This window comes from Chiloscyllium plagiosum, unplaced genomic scaffold (assembly GCF_037043375.1).
Source record: "Chiloscyllium plagiosum isolate Xiang-an unplaced genomic scaffold, Cpla_swu_hap1 HiC_scaffold_30, whole genome shotgun sequence".
Lineage (NCBI taxonomy): Eukaryota > Metazoa > Chordata > Chondrichthyes > Orectolobiformes > Hemiscylliidae > Chiloscyllium > Chiloscyllium plagiosum.
Window position 1 is genome coordinate 27,298,135 of NW_028270168.1, and position 27,689 is coordinate 27,325,823.

Below are 27,689 nucleotides of genomic sequence, written 5' to 3' on the forward strand. Positions count from 1 at the left end.
CCACCGAGGATATGCAGGTCATTGGACTCATCCACCGCCAAACCACAACAACCCGACGGTCGGAGGAGGAGCGTCTTATCTTCCGACTGGGAACCCTCCAACCGCAGGGGATGAACTTGGACTTCACCAGTTTCTTCATCCCCCCTCCCCCCACCTTGTCTCAGCCGGATCCTTCCAGCCCGGCACCGCCTTCCTGACCTGCAGTCTTCTTCTTGACCTCTCCGCCTCCACCCTACTCCGACCTATCACCCTCACCTTGACCTCTTTCCACCTATCACATTTCCAACTCCCCTCCTCCAAGTCCCTCCTCCCTACCTTTTATCTTCTCCTGCTGAACACTCTCTGCTCATTCCTGAAGAAGGGCCTGTGCCCGAAACGTCGAATCTCCTGTTCCCTGGATGCTGCCTGACCTGCTGTGCTGTTCCAGCAATAAAGTTTCAACTTGGGTTTATATTTGCCTAATGGGCTCAAAGCCGCTAAACCTAATCATTCTTGAAAGTTGCATAATGATTAACTTTGAGATTATAGAACTGGCAACCTTATTCAATTAGAAATATTATGAATATTACAAACTTAGTAATAGAAATTAGGAATTCAATCAATCCTGTGGCTGGTAATTAAACTGGAGAGATTGCATACTCAAAACTAATGAAAGTTGATAAGCCAGCATAACTTGTTAATCAAACTAAGAAGGAGTGGTCACTGTGGACTGATTTTCATCACATTCTTCTCCCTGGTTCCACTTAATGTGTAATGGGTAGAATAGTCCTGGCTGGACAAACAGCAAGAAGGCCACCCATGCTTTGTGCTGCTAAAATGGAAAATTAAATCCCTGAAATACTGCCATGAAAACTGGGAACGCCATTCTCTGACATTTGCCAACTTGCACTGAAACATTCAGGACTTAGAGAATGGACTGTCCCTCAACTGGGGTGGGGTGATGACTGTCTATCAATGTTAGAAGATCTTAATGCTTGCCAAGCTTGTGGTAATCAGGTCACCATATTCACCAGGTGACACAAAATACTCACAATAAAATAAAATATGTAATCTTTTGAAGATATGTTTCAGGTTTTAAAGCAATCAGCACTTAAAACTGATATGCGGACAGCTAGGCTCAGGAAACAGCTTTGCAAAGGCTTTTCAGTACAACTGTCCCACAAAGCAAATGTGTCTTATACAATTTCAAACGTGTAGGACTGCAGTGGACAAGGTCAGAAGTCACACGACACCAAGTTAAAGTTCAACAGGTTTATTTGAAATCACAAGCTTTTGGAATGCTGCTCCTTCATCAGGTGATTTCTAACTCTTTTCTTGTTTATGCTTTGTCATCTTCTGTTTCTAAATGTAGCTCTGACATTTAGTAGGCTACTAGTTCATGGACAATCTTCTGCAAAATTTCCTTATATGCTAATTTATTTTAATTGTTTATTTCATTCAATCTGTTATGAAGAGGTTGAACATGTTCGGGTATTGTTGCACTTCAAGCTCATGAAAATGATAAGTTTTAACCCTCATTAACAGCCGTGCAATTCTGTTCATTGTTCACTGACTGCAACTGTTTTGTGAAAGCCCCCAGGAACCAGAGAACCACAAGCAAGTTCTTCATTAAGCATCTCCAGTACACTCTGCCAATTTATTCCTCAGGGAACCGTCGAGAGCAATTGAATCACTAGACCTTCTGAAGTCCAAACCTGCTTTAATTACATTTTACTGAGCATTCCCTAACCCTTAAGTGTATCATTTTTTAGGGGCACCCAGAGAGAACAGGAAGAAAGGAGGTAACAAAGAGTAGACTTTTTTTTCTCATGGGCCTCTCTGCTTCTAGACTGCTCAAAACCACAAAACTGGATCACGTTCTGATAAACGAAATTGTATCCAACAACAATTCTTCTTTGGTCAATTAGGGACGAGAGACCAACAACAGTCAAGCAAGTGAAACTCATACCCATACTCACCATTGCAACTTCGACTTGTTATTGTGTGGCCTCAAAAAATGACGAACATCAGGTCACCACTTGTTACTGGCTGATCCACCGCATCTGGTGAGTGGTGAGTTTATTGGACAATACTGCTGTATTTCAGGCAAATAGAAACTGTATCCATCCACATTATTCAGGAGCTTGACGACGGATGTTTGCATGTTGAGATCCAGCTGACCAAACAGAAGTAAGTCTTTCACAATAAGAAAAGTTTATAATGGGAGTAAAAGGGTTGATGAGTATATCCTTGTAGCATTAAATCCTGCAAAAGGAGTAATTTTTGCACAGTTGCAGTAAGTTGGAAGCCTTAAAAGTGCAAATCCTATGAGGTCCTTGTCTACATGTTCAGATTTAAGTTTCTTTTAACTACTATTCTGAAGACAAGACAGATAACAATTAGACTTAATATGTGCTTGAGCAGATGATTGCTAAAAATGATTAGGTTTGACAGTCCCAGGCTGACTTCAATATATACCAAAATACAGCTGGATGATATATATTTTAAAAAAGTTTTCCTATCTCCCAGACAGTGGTTAGGTAAAGGAATACTTAAACATGAGACAACATGAAGAGTAACAGTCAGTGCGATTGGAGACATAACCTGAGTGATAATGCTTGGTGATAATGATCATTTTTGGAAAAATTCATTCATGGGATGTGGGCATCGTTGGCTGGGCCAGTATGCATTTCCCATCCCTAAATTGCCCAGAATTCAGAGTCAAACACGTTGCAGTGGGTGTGGAGGTAAGACCAGGTAAGGATGGCGGTTTCCTTCTCTACTTGCGGAACGTTTCAGAGAACACCTCTGGGACACCCGGACCAACCAACCCAACCACCCCGTGGCTCAACACTTCAACTCCCCCTCCCACTCCACCAAGGACATGCAGGTCCTTGGACTCCTCCATCACCAGACCATAGCAACACGACGGCTGGAGGAAGAACGCCTCATCTTCCGCCTAGGAACCCTCCAACCACAAGGGATGAACTCAGATTTCTCCAGTTTCCTCATTTCCCCTCCCCCCACTTTGTCTCAGTCAAATCCCTTGAACTCAGCACAGCCTTCCTAACCTGCAATCTTCTTCCTGACCTCTCCGCCCCCACCCCCACCCTGGCCTATCACCCTCACCTTGACCTCCTTCCACCTATCGCATTTCCAACGCCCTTCTCCCAAGTCCCTCCTCCCTACCTTTTATCTTAGCCTGCTGGACACACTTTTCCCATTCCTGAAGAAGGGCTCATGCCCGAAATGTCGATTCTCCTGCTCCTTGGATGCTGCCTGACCTGCTGCGCTTTTCCAGCAACACATTTTCAGCTCTGATCTCCAGCATCTGCAGTCCTCACTTTCTCCTCGGGTTCTATTCTCTCCCTAGTTACCCTTTTGTCCTTAATATATTTATAAAATCCCTTTGGATTCTCCTTAATTCTATTTGCCAAAGCTATCTCATGTCCCCTTTTTGTCCTCTTGATTTCCCTCTTAAGTATATTCCTACTTCCTTTAAACTCTTCTAAGGATTCACTCGATCTCTGCTGTCTATACCTGACACATGCTTCCTTCTTCTTCTTGACTAAAACCTCAATTTTTCTTGCCATCCAGAATTCCCTACACCTACTAGACTTTCCTTTCACCCCAACAGGAACATACAGTCTCTGGACTCTCACTATCTTATTTTAGAAGGTTTCCCATTTTCCAGCCGTCCCTTTACCGGCAAACATTCACACCCAATCAAGTTTTGAACGTTCTTGATGAATACTGTCAAAATTGGCCTTCCTCCAATTTAGAACTTCAACTTTTAGATCATGTCTATCCTTTTCAATCACTATTTTAAAACTAATAGAATTATTGTCACTGGCCCCAAAGTGCTCTACCACTGACACCTCAGATACTTGCCCTGCCTCATTTCCCAAGAGTAGGTCAAGTTTTCACCTTCTCTAGTAAGTAGATCCACATACTGGATCAGAAAATGTTCTTGCACACACTTAACAAATTCAACCCTTAACACTATGGCAGTCCTAGTCTATATCTGTAAAATTAAAATCCCTTACCTGGTATGGAAGGTGCTAGCTATAACGAGAGGTTGAGTAGGTTAGGTTTATTTTCACTAGAAAAAGGGAGATTGAGGGGGGAACCTGATTGAGGTTTACAAAATCATGAAGGGTATAGACAGGTGGATAGAGACAAGCTTTTTCTCAGGGTGAAGGATTCAATAACCAGAGGTCATGCTTTCAAGGTGAGAGGTGGAAAGTTTAAGGGGGATACACGCGGCAAGTACTTCACACAGAGGGTCGTGGGCATTTGGAACGCATTGCCAGCAGAGGTGTTAGAGGCAGACACGGTAGATACATTTAAGATGCGTCTAGACAGATGCATAAGTAGGTGGGGAGCAAAGGGATACAAATGCTTAGAAATTGACTGAAAGGGTTAGACAGTACATTTGGATCGGCTTAGGCTTGAAGGACCGAAGGGCCTGTTCCTGGGCTGTAAACTTTCTTTGTTCTTTGTTCTATTACCAACCTATTATTCTTACAGACAACTGAGACCTCCTTACAAATTTGTTTCTCAATTTCCCACTGACTACTGGGGGGGTCTATAGTGCAATCCCAACAAGGTGATCATCCCTTTCTTATTTCTCATTCCACCCAAATAACTTCCCTGGATGTATTCCCAGGAATATCCTCCCTAAGAACAGCTGTAATGTTATTCCTTATCAAAAATGCCACTCCCCCTCCTCTCTTGCCCCCTTTCTGTCCTTCCCGTAGCACTTGTATTCTGGAACATTATGCTGCCAGTCCTGTCCATCCCTGAGCCACGTCTCTGTAATTGCTATAATATAGTGCCATGTTCTTAATGCCCTGAGTTCATCTGCCTTTCCTATTAGGCCTCTTGCTTTGAAATAAATTCAGTTTAATTTACCTCGTTCTCTACTTTGTTCCTGCCTGCCCTGACTGTTTGACTTGCTCCTTTTCCCAGCTGTACCATATGGGTGGTGGCAAGAAATAACAAGGAAAATGACACTGCAGGGAATAATCCATAGGTCTCTGAACAGAAGTGTTCTGCAGGACACAGAATAAATCAGGAGATAATCAGGTCACGTAAAAAAGACAGTACATTAATCATGGGTGACTTTAACTTTCATTTCGATTGGGAAAATCAAACTGGCAGAGGTAGCCACAAGGAAGTGTTCATAGAATGTATTCAGGACAGTTTGCTAGTTGTGAATCTAACCATGGATAATGCATGTAATACGTAATGAGACAGTTTAGCAAATTATCTCAAAGTAAAGATCCCGAGGAAGTAATAATCATAACATGGACCAAATGTTGAACTACAGAAGCAATCATCCCAACAGCCACAAACGAAGCTGCATTAGAACATTATTTCAATGAGCCACCACACACTGAGCACAGAGGAAATACGCAGAACAGAGGAAAATCACCTATACAGCGTATTCAAAAAGAATGGATACCCAATGAACACAGTCCACTGATTTCTCGGCAACAAACCCTGGAAATAGGTATCTTTACGATAGATGAGAATATGGAGTTGAAACCTCATTTATGGGCTTAATAGAACAATAAATATGCTCAATAATTCATCTTAATGTATGAAACAAAAAAAAGTCTTCAGATTTTGTTCAATACTGGGCTGTTGATTTTTGTGATGTGTGCTCTGCAGAGCATCCTCTCCATTTCATAAAACTCAATGCTACTTTCCACAGCCTGGTTTTTAAAGTATGCATAACTATTTTTTTCTTCCATTGCTTTGACATACAATAGTTGTTAACTCCACTCCAGAAATATTTTTGCAATATCATTTTAAATTCATTAGAAGTGTTGAATAGAGAAGTGGCATTATTCTTTTAGTAAAAGTAAGTTGAAATGATAACTGGCCTCTTTAATTGGTAATTTCTTCCAACTTGTTTTTCTTCTTTTAGTAAACTCTTCACTCTCCTGTTTCACCCGTCAATAATCTAATTCACACAAAACCGCACGGTCTGCATCCTACTCCACATCATGTTCAGTTCACATGTTGGTAGGCTGAAAGAGAGGAGACAAGTAAGCTAAATGGAATAATTTTAAAGGGGCACACAAGCGATTTGGAGATGTTTGTGCTTCAATTTTTGAAGATGACAGAAGACATTAGCAAGCCTGCTCAGTATAAATAGAAGCATAGGACTGGAGTTTCCCTATGGGGACAAGAAATAGAAGTTGTGGGTTTCTCGCTAACAAAAATGCACCCTGTCCCACCGTCCCTATCGATGCAACTCTGCCACGGGGTAACCGTCGCTCATTGGGATTTTGATAAATGCGATCTCTTAACTGATATAAAAACAGGGATGTCCAATTAAGACTGGCTGCGGAAGGGCTCACGGAAATCTGGAGGGTCATCCGGAGGTTGACAGCAGCATCAAGGTGGGATGGATAAAAAGTCACTGGAAGGATGCTTTGAAATGGCATGGTAACCTTCATTTACATATTAAAACGTTAGGCAAGAGACAGATATCCAGACCACTGCTGCAGTAGGAACAGCTCTTTCTACAAGTGGCCTGTGACTGTAACCTGCACAATGGTAGGCAGGCAAAAAGGACTTTTTGGCCTGTATGGAAGTGCTGGCCTTGTGGCTTACCATTGGGTTCCAGCTCCAAGCATCGAGAATGCCCCTATTGTTAACTGGAAGTGAACTTTGATACGGATTAATTAGGCTTCTAATGACACTGACCAGTTAGATTAGATTAGATTACTTACAGTATGGAAACAGGCCCTTCGGCCCAACAAGTCCACACTGACCCGCCGAAGCGCAACCCATCCATACCCCTACATTTACCCCTTACCTAACACTACGGGCAATTTAGCATGGCCAATTAACCTGACCTGCACATCTTTGGACTGTGGGAGGAAACCGGAGCACCCGAAGGAAACCCACGCAGACACGGGAAGAACGTGCAAACTCCACACAGTCAGTCGCCTGAGGCGGGAATTGAACCCGGGTCTTTGGCGCTGTGAGGCAGCAGTGCTAACCACTGTGCCACTGTGCCACCCACAGTTACTTGCAATGTGAAATCTTTCTGACCCTAAGCCTGTATTAGCAGAAAATGGCTGGCACCAGGAAAGGGGCTGGGAAACTGGCAAACTAGCTGGTGCCCTTGGTGCCTGTAAAGCCCAGGAAGCGATTGTTATTTAGGTACAATATGAGTTCAGTCCCCGCAGGAATGTTGCTGCATTTTTGGGATCTATACCTCTGGAAAAACATGAAGGTTGTGGAAAGAGTGCACAAGAGATGTACAAAAATGACCCCAGGCAGTAGGAATTTCATTTATGTAGCTGGGGACTGAGCGAGCTGGGGTTATTCGTTTTAGAGTGGAGAAGGCCAATGGGAGATTTTAAAGAAGTGTTTAAGACCATAAGGGTTTCTGATATGGTATTAAGAGAAACTGTTAGGAAAAAAATGTAAAACTAGAGGCTTTATATATAAGGTGATTGGCAAAAGTAATCGGATACAAAAAGAGGAAAGTCGTTTTTAAGCAATGTGCAGTTTGAATTTGGAATGCATTGCAAGATAAGGAGGAAAAGAAACAGATTTAATGTAGTTTTCAAAAGAAAATTGAAGGAGCAAAATTGCAGGCATATGGAGAAAACATGAGGAAGTGAGACTCACTCCACTGGTTTTTGAAAGACCCTGTGTCAATGCTACACGCTGAATTTGGTTCTGTACCGTTGCATTTCCTTTTATTTTTCTTGTTGCTTCAGCCTAACTATGTTTTAGGTCCTTTAAAAATGTTCCTTTAGGAAATGCAGATCTGTAGTAACAGCATTTTCTGCCTCTGCGTGGTGTTCACACCCAATAAGGAGTGATACCACAGTCATATAGGCATTTAGCATAGAAATGGGTCCTTCAGCCCCACTCAAACAAAATAGTCTTCCTCTATTTTTGTATAAATTTGCAGAAGAAAATGCGGCATTGACCAGCCTCTGGACATAGGTAAGGTTTCTTAGTGTAGAACGCTGCTTTAAAGTGTTTTTTAAAGCTGTATTTTTTTCTGGAGTTTTATAATTATGCCATCAGGAGCATTTGACTGCCATTTTCTTTTTAAATCTGAACTGCATGTGTTCAGGTTTTATTTAAAGAGACACAGATTTTCTAACCTGATACAATTTAGATTTTAATCCGTAATAGATTAACTTTGTCTTCAGACCTATCCCTGTTGATCCAAAGATCTATACACACAGTAATTGTTGTCTAGTTGATCTTCAATTACGTTCCCAAATATGGATCAAATATTTATCTACAGTTAGGTTTCTGGCACCTTGTGTGGTGACATTCTAAACGTTTCACTGTACTCCTTTATTCTGTATTATTAATGCACTAATTAAGGATGGGCATACCCTAGCAGGCCAACAACCAGTAAATTCTTTAGATTCAGCCAACACTATTGCTGCGCTCTGCAAAGTGCACCAAGTCAACAAAATCTCTAACAGATACAGATTGCTGGACTTACACAAAAGCTGTCCAGCCTTTCTGGATATATGTAAAGCATGCAGCATGAAAGAACATTGGATTCGGATGTGCAGGAAATCTAGTTTCAAAGGCCAATCCAGTCTAAAAACTAGAAAACACAAGATGGTACAATACCATACCACTGGCAATAAGGAGGCGCACAAATGTAAATGTATCCATGAGGATCAGATGAAAGGCAAATTTCAGAGGTTAACCAAGCTTTCCACTGTTAACTTTACACACCAGGTCAACAACTTAAGGTGAACCGAAGCTTTCACAAATATTAAAAGGCATGGTAACACACTCTAAAAGCTAAAAGCAACACAGGAGTTGGTGCAACATATTATTATCATTCATCTTGAAAGGCACATACTTTAGCACTCCATGGTACAGTCTGTAAGAGACTGTCTTACATTTTATGATGGATCAACAATTCTACCTATTGGCATATTCCAATTTCATAGCCAAAAGCTTTAACCTGGTAGACATCAGTGTTCCAGCATGGCATAGTCTTGGTATAGTCATAATTCCTGAGATTCAAACAATCTCATTGTGGTATGGCAAACTACAAGTAAGTAAATGAGTCAACTATCTTTAACATCTATACACAGACTGCTTTGAGTTTTAAAGGTGATGGAATGTTGCATATCAAGGATGATGAGTCGATGAAGTGTGGTGCTGGAAAAGGTACAGTAGGTCAGGCACCATCTGAGGAGCAAGACAATTGACATTTCTTGCTCCTCAGATATTGCCTGGCCTGCTGTGCCTTTTCCAGTGCCATGCTTTATCTACTCTGACTCTCCAGCATCTGCAGTCCTCACTCTCTCAAGGATGATGCAATGTCATTTGTTCCTCTAAGGAAATACAACATTTGCATTCAGGAGAAGCATCGAGCGAAAATAGATGAGATGGAATGAAATGGTGTGATTCGGAATTAGACCACTGCAGACATTGGTGTGGCTTCCAGCACCTGTACCTTAAAAGAAGATGGCACTGTAAGAGTATCCTATAATCAAGGCACCATTTTCTTAAAAGGTATCCATCTAAAATACTAATGCTGGAAGAATTATATCCTAATTTTTCCAGAGCAATTTTTTTTTCTTATCTGGATGCGAGGAAAGATGACCATCTATTTAGCAGAAGAATCCAAGGATCTCATTGTGGTTTGGATGTCACTTGAATGGTATTATTTCCAATGGTTACAATTTGACCTATTTCAGCAGCAAACAGATGGAATTATTGAAAATGTAACTGGTTGCATTTGTATAGTTGATGAAATTGTGGTTAACGGTAAGACAAAGGCAGAACATGACCACAACCTTCACCTATTGGTGATAGTAGTGTGACAATATGAACTGGTATTTAACAGCACAAGGAGCTGCGAAATCAATAACGGCTAGGTACATTTCTTCGGATGCATGGAGTTCAGCCCAACCTAAGTAAAATCAAGGAGATTAGAGAAATGCTGACCCCACATGATAAAGAGGATCTGTGACCATTGCCTCTGACTTTCCAACATCCTGTTGACATATATGCTCAACTTTGTGGAAGAAGTATCTCTGCTGAGGCTTTTGCTCAAGAAAGATTTCCCTTATGTGTAGCAAGTTGACCACCAACACATCTTTGATTTTTGAAGTGGGCTCTGTCGGCAAATTCTTGCCGACAAAAACAACTTGCTTTTAGCAAAGTCAGAAGTCACACAATACCTGGTTATAGTCCAACAGGTTTATTTAAAATCACAAGCTTTTAGAGCTGTGCTCCTTCATAAGGACAAAGGCACAGCAGTCCAAGAGCTTGTGATTTTAAATAAATCTGTTGGACCATAAACTGGTGTTGTGTGACTTTTGACTTTGTTCACTTCAATCCAACACTAACATCTCCACATTATGCTTTTGGCAAGACAGACAAAAACCCTATTGCTTTTGCTTCAAAAGCTGTGTCATATGTGTGAGCAAACTACTCCAATATAGAACATAAGTCTTTATCTCTGATATTTGACATCACAGGGTTTCACATTGACTTATTTGGCAAGAAATTTACCAGTGTCCTCAGGACTAAGATAACACTGAAAATATTAAATCATTTACAAGATAGCTGAGTTACAATAAATTACAAAATAAAACAAATTAAACTCTTAGATCTTTCTGCTGACTTTTTGACAGATTTTCTGTACTTACATAGAACATAGAACTGTACAGAACAGTACAGGCCCTTCAACTCTCGATGACGTGTTGACCTTTTATCCCACTCTAAGATTAGACTAACCTGCACAGCCTTCATTGTACTATCTTCCTTGTGTCTATCCAAGAGATGCTTAAATGTCCCTAATGTATCAGACTCTACTACTGCTGGCAGTTCATTCCACACACCTATCACTCTCTGTGTAAAGAACCTACCTCTAACATCTCTCCTATACTTTCTTCCGATCACCTTACAATTATGCCCCCTTGTGATAGCCAGTTCTACCCTGGGAAAAAATCTCTGTGTATCCACTCTATGTCTCTCATCATCCTGCACACCTCTATCAAGTTACCTCTCATCCATTTTCATTCCAATGAGAAAAGTCCAAGGTCCCTCAATCTTTCTTCTCAAGACATGTCCTCTGATCCGGGCAGCATCCTGGTAAATCTCCTTTGTACTGTCTCTGAAGCTTCCACATTTTTGCTACAATGAGGCAACCAGAACTAAACACAATATTCCAAGTGTGGTTTAACCAGGGCTTTATAGAACTGCAGCGTAACCTCGTGGCTTTTAAACCCAATCATCCTGCTAATGAAAGCCATCACACCATACGTTTCCCTAACTACCAAATCAACTTGGGTGGCAACTTTGAGTGATCTTTGGATATGGAACCCAAGATCCCTCTTTTCTTCCACACTGCCAAGTATTCTGCCTTTAACCCTATATTCTGCATTTAAATTTGACCTTCCAAAGTAAATTACTTCACACTTTTCCAGGTTGAACTCCATCTGCCACTTATCAGCCCAGTTCTGCATCCTGTCAATGTTCTGTTGCAACCTACAGTTGCCCTCCATACTATTCACCACCCCACCAACCTTTGTGTCATCGGCAAAGTTATTAACCCACCCTTCCACTTCCTCATCCAAGTCATTTATAAAACTCACGAAGAGTGGAACACCAATGGTTACCAAGCTCCAGGCTGAGTACTTTCTATCTACTACCACCCTCTGTCTTCTGTGGGCCAACCAATTCTGTATCCAGACAGCCAGATTTCTCTGTATCGCATGCCTCCTTACTTTCTGAATGAGTCTACCATGGAGAATGTTATCAAATGCCTTGCTAAAATCCATGTATACCACATCCATTGCTCTATCTTCATTGATGTGTTTTGTCACATCCTCAAAGAATGCAATAAGGTTTGCGGGGCATGATCCTCACAGTCATGCTGACTTTTTCACAGCAGACAGCGGCGCGAGCTGGGCGGAAGAGAAGTTGGAGCGCAGAGCTAGTCGGGAAGCTAAGTGATTGATATTTAAGAACTTACCTCGATGCCAATGGTCATTTCACAGCAGACAGCGGCGCGAGCTGGGCAGAAGTGAAGTTGGAGTGCAGAGCTAGTCGGGAAGGTAAGTGATTGATATTTGAGTGGGTGTGTTCTAGACCCCAGGCCCTACATAGTAGAGCCTCCCTCCCATCCTCCTCCTCTAACCTAACTTTAAAGTCCACAGGTAAGCTACTCAGTGTTTTTGTTTTGGAGACGAAGTGTAGAGTAATGGCAGCGCAGGCAGTGGAATGTTCCTCCTGCAGGATGTTTGAGGTAGGGGTGACCACCGATACTCCTGACGACTTCATCTGCAGGAAATGCAGTCAGATCCTGCTCCTCACAGAACGAGTTAGGGAACTGGAACTGGAGTTGGATGAACTGAGGATTATTCGAGAGGCTGAGAGGGTGATAGATAGAAGCTACAGGGACATGGTTACGCCAGAGAACAGAGGTAGCTGGGTAACAGTTAGAGATGGGAAGGGGAGGAAGCAGGCAGTGCAGGGATCCCCTGTGGTCGTTCCCCTCAACAATAGGTATACCGCTTTGGATACTGTTGGGGGGGACGGCCTAGCAGGGGTAAACTGCAGTGACCGGGTCTCTGGCACGAGGTCCGGCTCTGAGGTTCAGAAGGGAAAGTGGGAGAGGAGGAGAGCGCTAGTTATAGGAGACTCTTTAGTTAGAGGGACGGACAGGCGGTTCTGTGGACATGGGCGAGACTCTCGGATGGTTTGTTGCCTCCCAGGTGCCAGGGTCCGAGACGTCTCAGACCGTGTTTTCAGAATCCTTAAGGGGGAGGGTGTGCAGCCAGAAGTCGTGGTGCACGTTGGCACCAACGACATAGGTAGGAAGAGGGGTGGGGAGGTCATTCAGGAGCTCAGGGAGTTAGGCTGGAAGCTAAAAGCTAGGACGGACAAAGTCGCCATCTTTGGGTTGTTGCCAGTGCCACGTGACAGTGAGGCAAGGAATAGGGAGAGAGTGCAGTTGAACACGTGGCTGCAAGGATGGTGTAGGAGGGAGGGCTTCAGGTATTTGGACAATTGGACTGCATGCTGGGGAAGGTGGGACCTGTACAAGCAGGACGGGTTGCACCTGAACTAGAAGGGCACCAATATCCTGGGATGTAGGTTTGCTAGCACTCTTCGGGGGGGTTTAAACTAATTTGGCAGGGGGGTGGGATCCGGACTTGTAGTCCAGCAAGTAGGCTAGCTGTTTGTCAGGATGTCCAAGAATGTAGGGAGGCTGTGGAGAAGCACTGACAGGGACACAGAGATGGGCTCAAGTGTGTATACTTCAATGCAAGGAGTATCAGAAATAAGGTGGGTGAACTTAAGGAGTGGGTCGGTACCTGGGACTACGATGTTGTGGCCATCACGGAAACGTGGATAGAAGACGGACAGGAATGGTTGTTGGAGGTTCCTGGTTACAGATGTTTCAGTAAGATTAGGGAGGGTGGTAAAAAAGGAGGGTGGGTGGCGTTGCTAATTAGAAATACTATAACGGCTGCAGAAAGGCAGTTCGAGGGGGATCTGCCTTTGGAGGTAGTATGGGCTGAAGTCAGAAATAGGAAAGGTGCAGTCACCTTGTTGAGTGTTTACTATAGGCCCCCCAATAGCAGCAGAGATGTGGAGAAACAGATTGGGAAACAGATTTTGGAAAGGTGCAGAAGCCACAGGGTAGTAGTCATGGGTGATTTCAACTTCCCAAACATTGATTGGAAGCTCTTTAGATCAAGTAGATTGGATGGGGTGGTGTTTGTGCAGTGTGTACAGGAAGCTTTTCTAACTCAGTATGTAGATTGCCCGAGCAGAGGGGAGGCCATATTGGATTTGGTACTTGGTAACGAACCGGGACAAGTGATGGGCTTGTTAGTGGGTGAACATTTTGGTGATGGTGACCACAATTCTGTGACTTTCACCTTGGTTATGGAGAGAGATAGGTGCGTGCAACAGGGTAGGTTTTACAATTGGGGGAAGGGTAAATACGATGCTGTAGACAGGATCTGAGGAGCATAAGTTGGGAGCATAGGCTGTCAGGGAAGGATGTCGTGGAAATGTGGAACTTTTTCAAGGAACAGATACGACGTGTCCTTGATATGTATGTACCTGTCAGGCAGGAAAGAGATGGTCGTGTGAGGGAATCTTGGTTGACGAGGGAGGTTGAATGTCTTGTAAAGAGGAAGAAGGGGGCTTACATAAGGTTGAGGAAACAAGGTTCAGACAGAGCATTGGAGGGATACAGGATTGCCAGAAGGGAGCTGAAGAAAGGGATTAGGAGAGCTAAGAGAGGGCATGAAAAATCTTTGGCGGATAGGATCAAGGATAACCCCAAGGCATTTTATGCGAATGTGAGAAACATGAGAATGACGAGAACGAGGGTAGGTCCGATCAAGGACAGTAGTGGGAGACTGTGTATTGAGTCGGAAGAGATAAGTGAGGTCTTGAATGAGTACTTTTCTTCAGTATTTACAAACGAGAGGGACCGTATTGTTGAAGAGGAGAGTGTGAAATGGACTGGTAAGCTAGAGGAGATACTTAAGACCATAAGACCATAAGACATAGGAGTGGAAGTAAGGCCATTCGGCCCATCGAGTCCACTCCGCCATTCAATCATGGCTGATGCGCATTTCAGCTCCACTTACCAGCGTTCTCCCCGTAGCCCTTAATTCCTCTAGACAACAAGAATCTATCAATCTCGGCCTTGAAGACATTTAGCGTCCCGGCTTCCACTGCACTCCGTGGCAATGAATTCCACAGGCCCAACACTCTCTGGCTGAAGAAATGTCTCCGCATTTCTGTTCTGAAATGACCCCCTCTAATTCTAAGGCTGTGTCCACGGGTCCTAGTCTCCTCGTCTAACGGAAACAATTTCCTAGCATCCACCTTTTCCAAGCCATGTATTATTTTGTACGTCTCTATTAAGTCTCCCCTTAATCTTCTAAACTCCAACGAATACAATCCCAGTATCCTCAGCCGTTCCTCATATGTTAGACCTGTCATTCCAGGGATCATCCGTGTGAATCTCCGCTGGACACGTTCCAGTGCCAGTATGTCCTTCCTGAGGTGTGGGGACCAAAACTGGACACAGTACTCCAAATGGGGCCTAACCAGAGCTTTATAAAGTCTTAGTAGTACATCTCTGCTTTTATATTCCAACCCGCTTGAGATAAGAGACAACATTGCATTCGCTTTCTTAATCACGGACTCAACCTGCATGTTTACCTTTAGAGAATCCTCGACTAGCACTCCCAGATCCCTTTGTACTTTGGCTTTATTAATTTTCTCACCATTTAGAAAGTAGTCTATGCTTTTATTCTTTTTGCCAAAGTGCAAGACCTCGCACTTGCTCACGTTAAATTCCATCAGCCATTTCCTGGACCACTCTCCCAACCTGTCTAGATCCTTCTGTAGCCTCCCCACTTCCTCAGTACTACCTGCCTGTCCACCTAACTTCGTATCATCGGCAAACTTCGCTAGAATGCCCCCGGTTCCCTCATCCAAATCATTAATATATAATGCGAACAGCTGTGGCCCCAGCACCGAACCCTGCGGGACACCGCTCGTCACCGGCTGCCATTCTGAAAAAGAACCTTTTATCCCAACTCTCTGCCTTCTGTTAGACAGCTAATCCTCAATCCATCCCAGCAGCTCACCTCGAACACCATGGGCCCTCACCTTGCTCAGCAGCCTCCCGTGTGGCACCTTATCAAAGGCCTTTTGAAAGTCTAGATAGACCACATCCACTGGGTTTCCCTGGTCTAACCTACTTGTTACCTCTTCAAAAAATTCCAACAGGTTTGTCAGGCATGACCTCCCTTTACTAAATCCATGTTGACTTGTTCTAATCAGACTCTGCTCTTCCAAGAATTTAGAAACCTCATCCTTAATGATGGATTCTAGAATTTTACCAACAACCGAGGTTAAGCTGATTGGCCTATAATTTTCCATCTTTTGCCTTGATCCTTTCTTGAACAAGGGGGTTACAACAACCATCTTCCAATCATCCGGGACCTTTCCTGACTCCAGTGACTCTTGAAAGATCTCAACCAATGCCTCTGCTATTTCCTCAACCACCTCTCTCAGAACTCTAGGGTGTATCCCATCGGGGCCAGGAGATTTATCAATTTTAAGACTTTTTAACTTTTCTAGCACTATCTCTTTCGTAATGGCAACCATACTCAACTCAGCCCCGTGACACCCTATAATTTTTGGGATATTACTCATGTCTTTCACTGTGAAAACTGACGCAAAGTACTTGTTAAGTTCTCCTGCTATTTCCTTATCTCCCATCACTAGGCTTCCTGCATCAGTTTGAAGTGGTCCAATGTCTACTTTTGCCTGTCATTTGTTTCTTATGTACTGAAAGAAACTTTTACTATTATTTCTAATATTACTGGCTAGCCTACATTCATATTTGATGCTCTCATTTCTTATTACACTCTTTGTTATCCTCTGTTTGCTTTTGTATCCTTCCCAATCTTCTGATTTCCCACTGTTCTTAGCCACTTTATAGGATCTCTCTTTTTCTTTAATACATTTCCTGACTTCCTTTGTCAGCCAAGGTTGTCTAATCCCTCCCCGGTTAATCTTTCTTTTCTTGGGAATGAACCTCTGTACAGTGTCCTCAATTATACCTACAAACTCCTGCCATTTTTGCTCTACTGTCTTCCCGGTTAGCCTTTGCTTCCAGTCTATTTTAGTCAGTTCCTCTCTCATGCCCTCATAATTACCTTTATTCAACTGTAACACCATTACATCCGATTTTGCCTTCTCCCTTTCAAACTCCAGACTGAACTCTACCATATTATGGTCGCTACTTCCTAAGGGTTCCCTTACTTTCAGATCTTTTATAGTCTGGTTCATTGCAAAGCACTAGGTCCAGAATAGCCTGCTCTCTTGTGGGCTCCATGACAAGCTGTTCCAAAAAGCCATCCTGTAAGCATTCCATGAATTCCCTTTCTTTAGATCCACTAGCAACATTATTTACCCAGTCCACCTGCATATTGAAGTCTCCCATGATCAATGTAACCTTGCCTTTCTGACATGCCTTCTCTATTTCCCGGTACATGTTGCATCCCTGGTCCTGACCACTGTTAGGAGGTCTATACACAACTCCAATTATGTTTTTTTTGCCTTTGTGGTTCCTCAATTCCACCCACACAGACTCCACATCATCCGACGCTATGTCATTCAATACCATAGATTTAATTTTGTTCTTAACTAACAAGGCAACCCCACCTCCTCTGCCCACCTCTCTGTCTTTTCGATAAGTTGAAAAACCATGGATGTTTAACTGCCAGTCCTGACCCCCCTGTAACCAAGTCTCTGTGATGCCTACTACATCATAATCATTCACTATTATCTGTGCCATTAGTTCATCTTGTTAGGAAGGAAGATGTGTTGGACATTTTGAATAACTTGAGGATAGACAAGTTCCCTGGGCCTGACGGGATATATCCTAGGATTATGTGGGAAGCAAGAGAGGAAATTGCAGAGCCGTTGGCAATGATCTTTTCGTCTTCACTGTCAACAGGGGTGGTACCAGGGGACTGGAGAGTGGCGAATGTTGTCCCCCTGTTCAAAAAAGGGAATAGGGATAACCCCGGGAATTACAGGCCAGTTAGTCTTACTTCGGTGGTAAGCAAAGTAATGGAAAGGGTACTGAGGGATAGGATTTATGAGTATCTGGAAAGACACTGCTTGATTAGGGACAGCCAGCACGGATTTGTGAAGGGTAGGTCTTGCCTGACAAGTCTTATTGAATTCTTTGAGGAGGTGACCAAGCATGTGGATGAGGGTAGAGCAGTGGATGTAATATACATGGATTTTAGTAAGGCATTTGATAAGGTTCTCCATGGTAGGCTTATGCGGAAAGTCAGGAGGCATGGGATAGAGGGAAATTTGGCCAGTTGGATAGAAAACTGGCTAACCGGTCGAAGTCAGAGAGTGGTGGTAGATTGTAAATATTCAGCCTGGAGCCCAGTTACAAGTGGAGTTCCGCAGGGATCAATTCTGGGTCCTCTGCTATTTGTAATTTTTATTAATGACTTGGAAGAGGGAGTCGAAGGCTGGGTCAGTAAATTTGCAGATGATACGAAGATTGGTGGAGTTGTGGATAGTGAGGAGGGCTGTTGTCAGCTGCAAAGGGACTTAGATATGATGCAGGGCTGGGCTGAGGAGTGGCAGATGGAGTTCAACCCTGCCAAGTGTGAGGTTGTCCATTTTGGAGGGACAAATAAGAATGCGGAATATAGGGTTAACGGTAGGGTTCTTAGTAAGGTGGAGGAGCAGAAAGATCTTGGGGTCTATGTTCATAGATCTTTGAAAGTTGCCACTCAGGTGGATAGAGCTTGGAAGAAGGCCTATGGTGTATTAGCGTTCATTAACAGAGGGATTGAATTCAAGAGTCGTGAAGTGATGTTACAGCTGTACAGGACTTTGGTTAGGCCACATTTGGAGTACTGTGTGCAGTTCTGGTCGCCTCACTTTAGGAAAGATGTGGAAGCTTTGGAGAGGGTGCAGAGAAGATTTACCAGGATATTGCCTGGAATGGAGAATAGGTCGTACGAGGATAGGTTGAGCGTGCTTGGCCTTTTCTCATTGGAACGGAGAAGGATGAGGGGTGACTTGATAGAGGTGTATAAGATGATCAGGGGAATAGATAGAGTAGACAATCAGAAACTTTTTCCCTGGGTACAACAGAGTGTTACAAGGGGACATAAATTTAAGATGAAGGGTGGAAGGTATAGGGAAGATGTCGGGGTAGGTTCTTTACCCAGAGAGTGGTGGGAGCATGGAATGCGCTGCCTGTGGGAGTGGCAGAGTCAGAATCATTGGCAAACTTTAAGTGGCAATTGGATAGGTACATGGATGGGTGCTTAAGCTAGGACAAATGTTCGGCACAACATCATGGGCCGAAGGGCCTGTTCTGTGCTGTATTGTTCTATGTTCTGACTATCTCTAATCAAACGATGGTCTTCCAAGTAATTATAAGTCTTTTCTCTCAGAATCCTCTCCAATACTTTACCCACTACAGATGTGATACTGACTGGTCTGTAATTCCCAGGATTATCCCTATTCCCTTTCTTGAACAAGGAAATAACATTTGCCCCTCTCCAATCTTCGAGCACTACTCCAGTGGACAGTGAGGATGCAAAGATCACTTCCAAAGGTGCAGCAATCTCTCCCCTTGCTTCCTGTAGTAACCTAGAGTATATCTTGTCTGGCCCAGAAGATTTATCTATCTTTATGTTATTCAAACTTTTCAGCACATTCTCCTTCTCAACATCAACCTGTTCAAGCAGATCAGTCTGTTTCATGCTTTCCTCAGACATGTCAAGGTCCCTCTCAGTAGTGAATATTGAAGCAAAGTATTCATTAAAGATGTCCCCCGCCTCCTCGGACTCCAGGTTGCAGGTTCCTTCCACTATCCCTGATCATCCATACCCTCACTCTGGTCATCCTCTTGTTCCTCACATAGTGTTGAATGCCTTAGTGTTTTCCTTAAACCTATCTGTTAAAGCCTTTTCATGCCCCCTTCTAGCTCTCCTAAGTCCATTCTTCAGGTCATTCCTGGCTACCTTGTAACCCCCAGAGTCTTGTCTCCTCAACCTTAAGTAAGCTTCCTTCTTCCTCTTGACTAGATGTTCCACATCTGTTGTCACCCACGGCTCTTTCAACCTATCATCCCTGCCTTGCCTCAGTGGGACAAACCTGTCCAGCACTATCAGCAAGTGCTTCCGAAACAACCTCCACATTTCTGTTATGTATTTCCCGTAGAACAATTGTTCCCAATTTAGGATCCCCAGTTCCTGCCTAATAGCATTGTAATTCCCCCCGCCCAATTAAATACTTTCCCGTGCCATCTGCTCCTATCCCTCTCCATGAGTATAGTGAAGGTCAGTGAATTGTGATCACTATCACCAAAATGCTCTCCCACCGAATGTTCTGAGAGCTAGCACTTGGAGTATTGCGTACAGTGATGGTCACCTCATTATAGGAAGGATGTGGAAGCATTGGAAAGGGTGCAGAGGAGATTGCCAAGCACCAAATCCAAAATGGCCACCTCTCTAGTTGGCCTATCTACATATTGAGTCAGGAATCCTTTCTGAACATGCTTGGCAAAAAATGTGCCATCCAAACTATTTGAACTAGGGAGGTTCCAATCAATATTAGGGAAATTAAAGTCACCCATGACAACAACCCTTTTACATAGAACATTACAGCAGAGTACAGGCCCTTCAGCCCTTGATGTTGCGCCGACCTGTGAAACCAATCTGAAGCCTATTAACCTATACTATTCCATTATCATCCAAATGTTTATTCAATGACCATTTAAATGCCCTTAAAGTTGGCGAGCCTACTACTGTTGCAGGTAGTGCGTTCCATGTCCCTACTACTCTCTGAGTAAAGAATCTACCTCTGACATTTGTCCTATGTCTATCACCCCTCAATTTAAAGCTATGCCCTCTCGTGCTAGCCATTACCATCCGAGGAAAAAGTCTCACTGTCCACCCTATCTAATCCTCTGATCATCTTGTATGTCTCTATTAAGTCACCGCTTAACTTTCTTCTCTCTAATGAAAACAGTCCCAAATCCCTCAGTCTTTCCTTATAAGACCTTCCCTCCATACCAGGAAACATCCTGGTAAATCTCCTCTACACCCTTTCCAATGCTTCCACGTCCTTCCTATAATGAGGCGACCAGCACTGTACGCAATATTCCAAGTGTGGCCACACCAGAGTTTTGTACAGCTGCAACATGACCCCATGGCTTGGAAACTTAATCCCTCCACCAATAAAGCCTAACACACCGTACGCCTTCTTAACAATCCAATCAACCTGGGTGACAACTTTCAGGGACCTATACACATGGACACTGAGATCTCTTTGCTCATTCACACTACCAAGAATCTTACCATTAGCCCAGTACTCTGTATTCTTGTTGCACCTTCCAAAGTGAATCACCTCAAACCTTTCCACATTAAACTCCATTTTCCACCTTTCAGCCTAGTTCTGCAGTTTATCTATGTTCCTCTGCAACCTGTAATATCCTTTCACACTACCCACAACTCCACCGACTTTAGAGTCACCCACAAATGTACTAACCCATATTTCTATGCCCTTATCCAAGTCATTTATAAAAATGACAAACAGCAGTGGCCCCAAAACAGATCCTTGTGGTACATCACTAGTAATTGAACTCCAGGATGAACATTTCCCATCAACCACCACGCTGTCTTCTTACAGCTAGTCAAATTCTGATCCAAACCGCTAAACCACCCTCAATCCCACGCCTCTGTATTTTCTGCAATTGCCTAATGTGGAGAACCTTATCAAACACTTTCCTGAAATACTTCTGCATCTTTCCAAAATCTGCATCCTAATCTGCTCCTCCGTGTCTCTGTTGCTATTGGGGTGTCCGTCGAAAACTCTCAATATAAAGTGACCGCTACTTTTCTGTTTCTGACTTTCATCCATACTAACTCTGCAGAAAAACCCCTGTTTAATTTGTCTGTAATTCAATGTAAATTCAAATCTCAAGTATTATGTACTTCTAAACTAATATGACAAACAGTTATAAGTAGGGCATTGATATCTTACGCAGTCTTATTATTTGGAAAATTTATATTGGCCTTGTTTAACCTCTCATCCAAGTGCTGGTATGCTGCACTGCATTGGTGTAAAAGACACATTACACCAACTCTGCAAAACTAGCTCCCATATCCGAAAGGTAAGAACTTTAAATTCAAGCTTTTGCTAGACTGAAAGGATTCTTTTTTTGTAAATACAGAGTAGGGAGCTGGCATTCAGCTATTACACTCCACTGATCTGAATCACAGAAGTGCCGGATGGAAATAAACCTACACTGAGAAATCATACTGAGACTTTGTCATTTCATGCACTACTGGGACTGTCGTGCATTCCCATCCAATGCCCCCTTCGTGAAACAAGGAAATTGCTATCGTAATAATGCTCTGCTAGCAAAGTAAGCAGATGAACGTCAGGTTCCCCAGCAACTTAACACGATCCCTTCATTCTCATAAAACTAACCATTTCATTATCATTTTGTTAGGATAAAGATGAAAATGCTGGCTCCTAGCTGATGCTGAATACCCATTGTTACATTGATTTATGATGATTCTGGAGACTCCATTTAAAAGGCAGAATGATAGAATGAAGCCTGTGGAGTGATCGTTGGAAAAATCTATAGCATCCTGAAGTTAATGTTCCAAATGTCTGCTATACTGTCGGTTGGATGGGCTTTAGATTGGTTTCACAGATCGGCACAACTTCGAGGGTCGAAGGTCCTGTACTGCGTTGTAATGTTCTATGCTCTGTGTTCTACTTATCAGTGAATGACTTACAACACAATCCAGGGAAGATATTTAAAATTATAGACAAATGCAATGTGTACAACAGCGTTTATGGATAATTATGTAGAAACGCAGGAAATGGAACAAGTTTGAAGAGGAACATTAGGATATTTTTGGTTGATCAAAGTAATTCTTGAAAGAAAAGTATTAGGAAGTAGGCAAGTCATTCGTTCGAGTCCCCATTGCCATTTAACATGATCATGGCGAATCTTATCCTGGTTTCAACCCCACTTTCCTGCCTACTCTCCATATCTCTTTATCCAGCTTTTCATCAGAAACATATCTATTTCTGTTTATATATCCTTTTAGGCAAGAGATTCTGCAATCTTACATCATGCAGTTGGAATGAGGACAGAACATTGTGTGTAAAGATACACTAGATTATTGCAATGGGCTCACAATTCTTTTTCATATGCAAAGCTTCACATGTACTCCCTGACTCACCACCACAACACCATCCACTTCCTGTCCAAATTTGAGGGGTCTCTAGACATCTTTATGTATTGACTGTGAAACTGAAGTGAATGGCGTCAGTCACCTGTGATCTGAATATCATGGTGTTCAGCACATTCCTTCTGTGACAGGATGCATTTCACCTTCACATCCATTTCCGTGGCAGCTGCATTCTGAATACAAGATGATACCATTATGTTCCCCAGCACAATGATGGATTACAAACTATATTTTTACTGCAGCTATAGGATCTTTCTCCTTGGGCAATTTTGTTTAAAAGCTAATGTGCACAATGGTGTTGCAGAATAATTGACCATAAACTGTAAGCTTTAAAAATGTTAAACTTTGCCTTAGTTGCAGCATTTCCTCTGCTGGTAAGCCCAAATATGTAAGTGAGCCGAATTATTTTCAGCAGCCTTCAGCCTTTGCAAGGCCGCAGTAGCACTATGCTCTCCTGACTGCAGACAAGCAACTGCCTTAATACTTCTGAAAGACATTAGAGAATTATCACTGACCAACATGGTGTGGTTCATTAGCTTAGTCACAGGGCACATCAGTCCCATCTTCCAAGTTTTGAGCAGTGCAAAATAACATCAATTCTAATTATTTCTAATAATTTGTAAAAATACCAAGGTCAATAAATTGCTCCTCTCAGGTTTCCCTCCAATATATACACGGCCCTGATTTGGAACTATGTCACTCTTCTTCCACAATCTTTCTTCCTATGTGCGTATCTGCACTATATGGACTGTAGTTGTTTGAAGAAGGCCACTCACCACTAACCTTCTCAAGGGCAATTAGGGATGGACAACAAACACAGGTCCAGCCAGCAATGCCTCGATCCCATTAAAAGATAAATGGGAGCTGGTCTTCCATTTATTTCTGACTTTTCTGTCAAAATCCAGCAGAAAATGTTCAATCTAGGACCTGAAAGGTTATAAAAGATCACAAAATCTAAAGTACAATAATGTCTGGCTTGCAATCAACATCATCTTACTTCATAAGTCCTTTAAGAAAAAAGTCATTGAAGTCTTCAGGAGAGCAAGCCACGCATTCAAAGCATTAACCAGAATGTTCTTTGAATTCTACAACAAAGATATCCTTCAGAATATATCAGTGTATAATACTTTATGATCAATAATGTACTTCTGTCTCAAAAGAAGGGACTCAAGACACTAAGTACAGAAATGTTTACCTCAGACTCAGTGTAAATTCCACATATAATAATTCCTGACTTGTGCTTTATGGGTAGCTCTAAGTGGTCAGGAGGAAGTGAGCAGCTGTAGAATGCACAGCATGAGTTGGTTAAAGTAGCTATGCATGTGGGTGAAAGCTGTAGAGGGCCTAACAGTTTCTGAAACAACTAGGACAATCACTGAGAACCAAGGCTTTCTAAAAATCCAAGCTTGAGATTCACCTGCCCCCATCATCAACTAGGATCTGCCTCTAGGAATAGTGAGTCTGCTCACTCAGGAAATTTCTCAATTTGATATATTCACTTCTGTGGCAAAGATCTAGCCCTCTCTAACAGGTTTTGGATAAGAACTATTCTAAATGGAGAGCTTTGGGCACAATACCAACAGAGGAAATGTGACTTAACCATGGCTGACAAAAGACAAGGATAGTGGGCCACTTTTGGAATATTGTGTGCAATTCTGGCCTCCTTCCTATCAGAAAGATGTTGTGAAATTTGAAAGGGTTCAGAAAAGATTTACAAGGATGTTGCCAGAGTTGGAGGATTTGAGTTTTAGGGAGAGGTTGAATAAGCTAGGGATGTTTTCCCTGGAGCATCGGAGGCTGAGGTTTATGAAATCATGAGGGGCATGGATAGGATAAATAGACAAAGTCTTTTCCCTGGGGTAGGGGAGTCCAGAGCTATAGGGCATAGGTTTAGGGTGAGAGGGGAAGGATATAAAAGAGACCTAAGGGGCAACTTTTTCATGCAGAGGGTGGTGCATGCATGGAATGAGCTCCCAGAGGAAGTGGTGGAGGCTGATACAATAACATTTAAAAGGCATCTGGATGGGTATATGAATAGGAAGGGTTTGGAGGGATATGGACCAGGTACTGGCAAGTGGGACTAGATTAGGTTGGGATATCTGGTCAGCATGGATGGGTTGGACCAAAGGGTCTGTTTCCGTGCTGTACATCTCTATGACTCTACTAGATCCAAAGAGGAGACATAAAATTGTCAGCAAAAGCAGCAAGCCTGAGGATGGGGAGTCTTTTAGAATTTAACAAGAGAGGACAAAAAGTTTTATAAAGAGGAGAAAAATAGAATTTGGGAGTAAAATTGAGGGGAATATAAAAAACTGACCACACCAGCTTCTATAAATACATGAATAGAAAAATATTGAAGACAAAGATAGGACCTTTACAGTCAGAAGCCGTAGAAATTATAAAGAGAAGAAATGACAGAAGAGTTGAACACATACTTTGGTTCTATCTTCACAAAAGAGGGCACAAATAACTTCCTAGAAATGTTAGAGAACCAAAAGTCTAGTGAGAGGGTGGAATTTAAGGAAATTGGTATTAGTAAGAAAATGATGCTGGAGAAATTAATAGGGTCAAAGGGTGACAAATCATAGGACCTGATAACCTACATCCCAGAGTACTAAAGGAAATAGCTCTGGAATTATTGGGTATATTGATGATCATCTTCCAAAATAAGAAATCACACAACACCAGGTTATAGTCCAACAGGTTTATTTGAACTCACAAACTTTAGTGGGCAGCACGATGGCTCAGTGGTTAGCACTGCTGCCTCACAGCACCAGGGTCCCAAGTTCGATTCCAGCCTTGAGCGACTGTCTGTGTGGAGTTTGCAGATTTTCCCCACGTCTGTGTGAGTTTCCTCCCACAGTCCAAAGATGTGCAGGTCAGGTGAATTGGCCATGCTAAATTGCCCACAGTGCTAGGTGCATTAGTCTGGGTGAAATGGGTCTGGGTGGGTTACTCTTCAGAGGGTCGGTGTGGACTGTAAGGAAACCAATCTTAGGAGCGCTGCTCCTTTGCCAGGTGAAGACTACAAATAAACCAGTTGGACTATAATCTGTTGTGTGACTTCCAACTTTGTCACCCCATTCAAACACTGGCACCTCCACATCACATCTTCCAAAATGCTATGGGTTCTGGAGCTGTTCCTATAGATGCAAGTTGGCAAATGTAACCTCCCTATGTAAAAAGGAAGATGTAGATAAAACAGCATTGCAGACCACCAGGTAGCTTAACATCTGCAGTGGGGAAGATGCTACAGTCTATTATAAAAGACCTGATAACATTTGAAACACTTGAAAAAATGGGATTGGACAAAGCCAGCATGGGTTTATGAACGGGAAATCTTGCTTAACAAATTTCTTGAGTTCTTTGTAGATATAATTGGTGAAGTAGTTAAAGGAGAACCAGTGAGTGTGGTGTATTTAATTTTTTAGAAGGTCACTCATAAGGGGCTATTGGGCAAAGCTAAAGGACAGGGATAAGTGGTAATATATTAACATGGATTGAGAATTGATTGACAGACAGGAAACAAGAGTGGAATAAATGGGTCTTTTTCAAGTGGCAGGCAGTGACTAGTGAGGTACAAGGATCAATGCTTGGGCCCCAGCTAGTCACTAAATATAAATTAACTGGGTGAGGAAGCAAAGACAACATTTCCAAGTTTGCTGATGCCATAAAACCTGGCCGGATTGAAAACTTCTGAGGAGGATGAAGGGAGGCTTCAGGGTGATTTCAACAATTCGAGTAAGTGGGCAAAAGATGGCAGATGCAATGCAATGTGACTATATGTGAAGTTATACACTTTGGTGTGAAAAACTAAAAGGAAAAGTATTATTTCACTGGTGATCCTTGTACACTCGTCAATGAAGTAGACAGGTGCAGCAAGTAATTTGGAAGGGAAATGGTATTTGGTCTTCATTGCACAAGAATTTGAGTTCAGAAGGAAGGATGGTTTAAAGCAGATATACGGGGTATTCGTGAAACTACAAGCACTTTTGGTCTTCCTACCTAGAAAAGTATATGTTTGCCATAAAATGAGAGGTTTATTAGGCTGGTAATAGAGATGAAAGGACTGTCCTATACGAGAGATTGATTCATTAGGTTTGAGAAGGTGAGAGGAGATCTGATTGATACATATTCTATTCTAGCAGGGCTGGACTAGATGCAGAGAGGGTGTTTTTTTTTCCCAATCAAGGAGGCTAAAACCAGAGGGCACAGTCTCAGTATACAGGGTAGACCACTGGGGCAGCATGGTGGCTCAGTGGTTAGCTCTGCTGCCTCACAGGGCCAGGGACCTGGGTTTGATTCCAGCCTTGGGTGACTATCTGTGTGGAGTTTGCCCATTCTTCTTGTGTCTGCATGAGTTTCCTCCCACAATCCAAAGATGTGCAGGTTAGGTGAATTGGCTATGCTAAATTGCCCATGGTGTTATGTGCATTAGTCAGGGGTAAATGTAGGGGAATGGGTCTGAGTGGGTTACTCTTCGGAAGGTTGGTGTGGACTTGTTGGGCTGAAAGGCATGTTTCCACACTGTGAGGAATCTAATTTAGGAGTAAGATGAGGATAGATTTCTTCACTCAAACAGTAGTGAACCTGTGGAGTTCTTTACCACAGAGATTGTGAAGGACAAGTCATTGAATTTATTCGGGAAAGAGATAGATAATTTGATTAATTTTAAAGTCATCAAGGGTAACGGGGAGAAGTAGAAATATGGCATTGAGGTAGGGGATCAGCCATGATCATATTGAATGATGGAGCAGTCTCAAAGGGTCAAATAGCTTACTCCTGCTTGTAGTTTCTCTGTTTCAAATAATAAATTCTGTAATTTGGTGAATAGTCTGCCAAGCATTCAAAACAAACATAATCGGCATCTGGCGCTGGATGGAA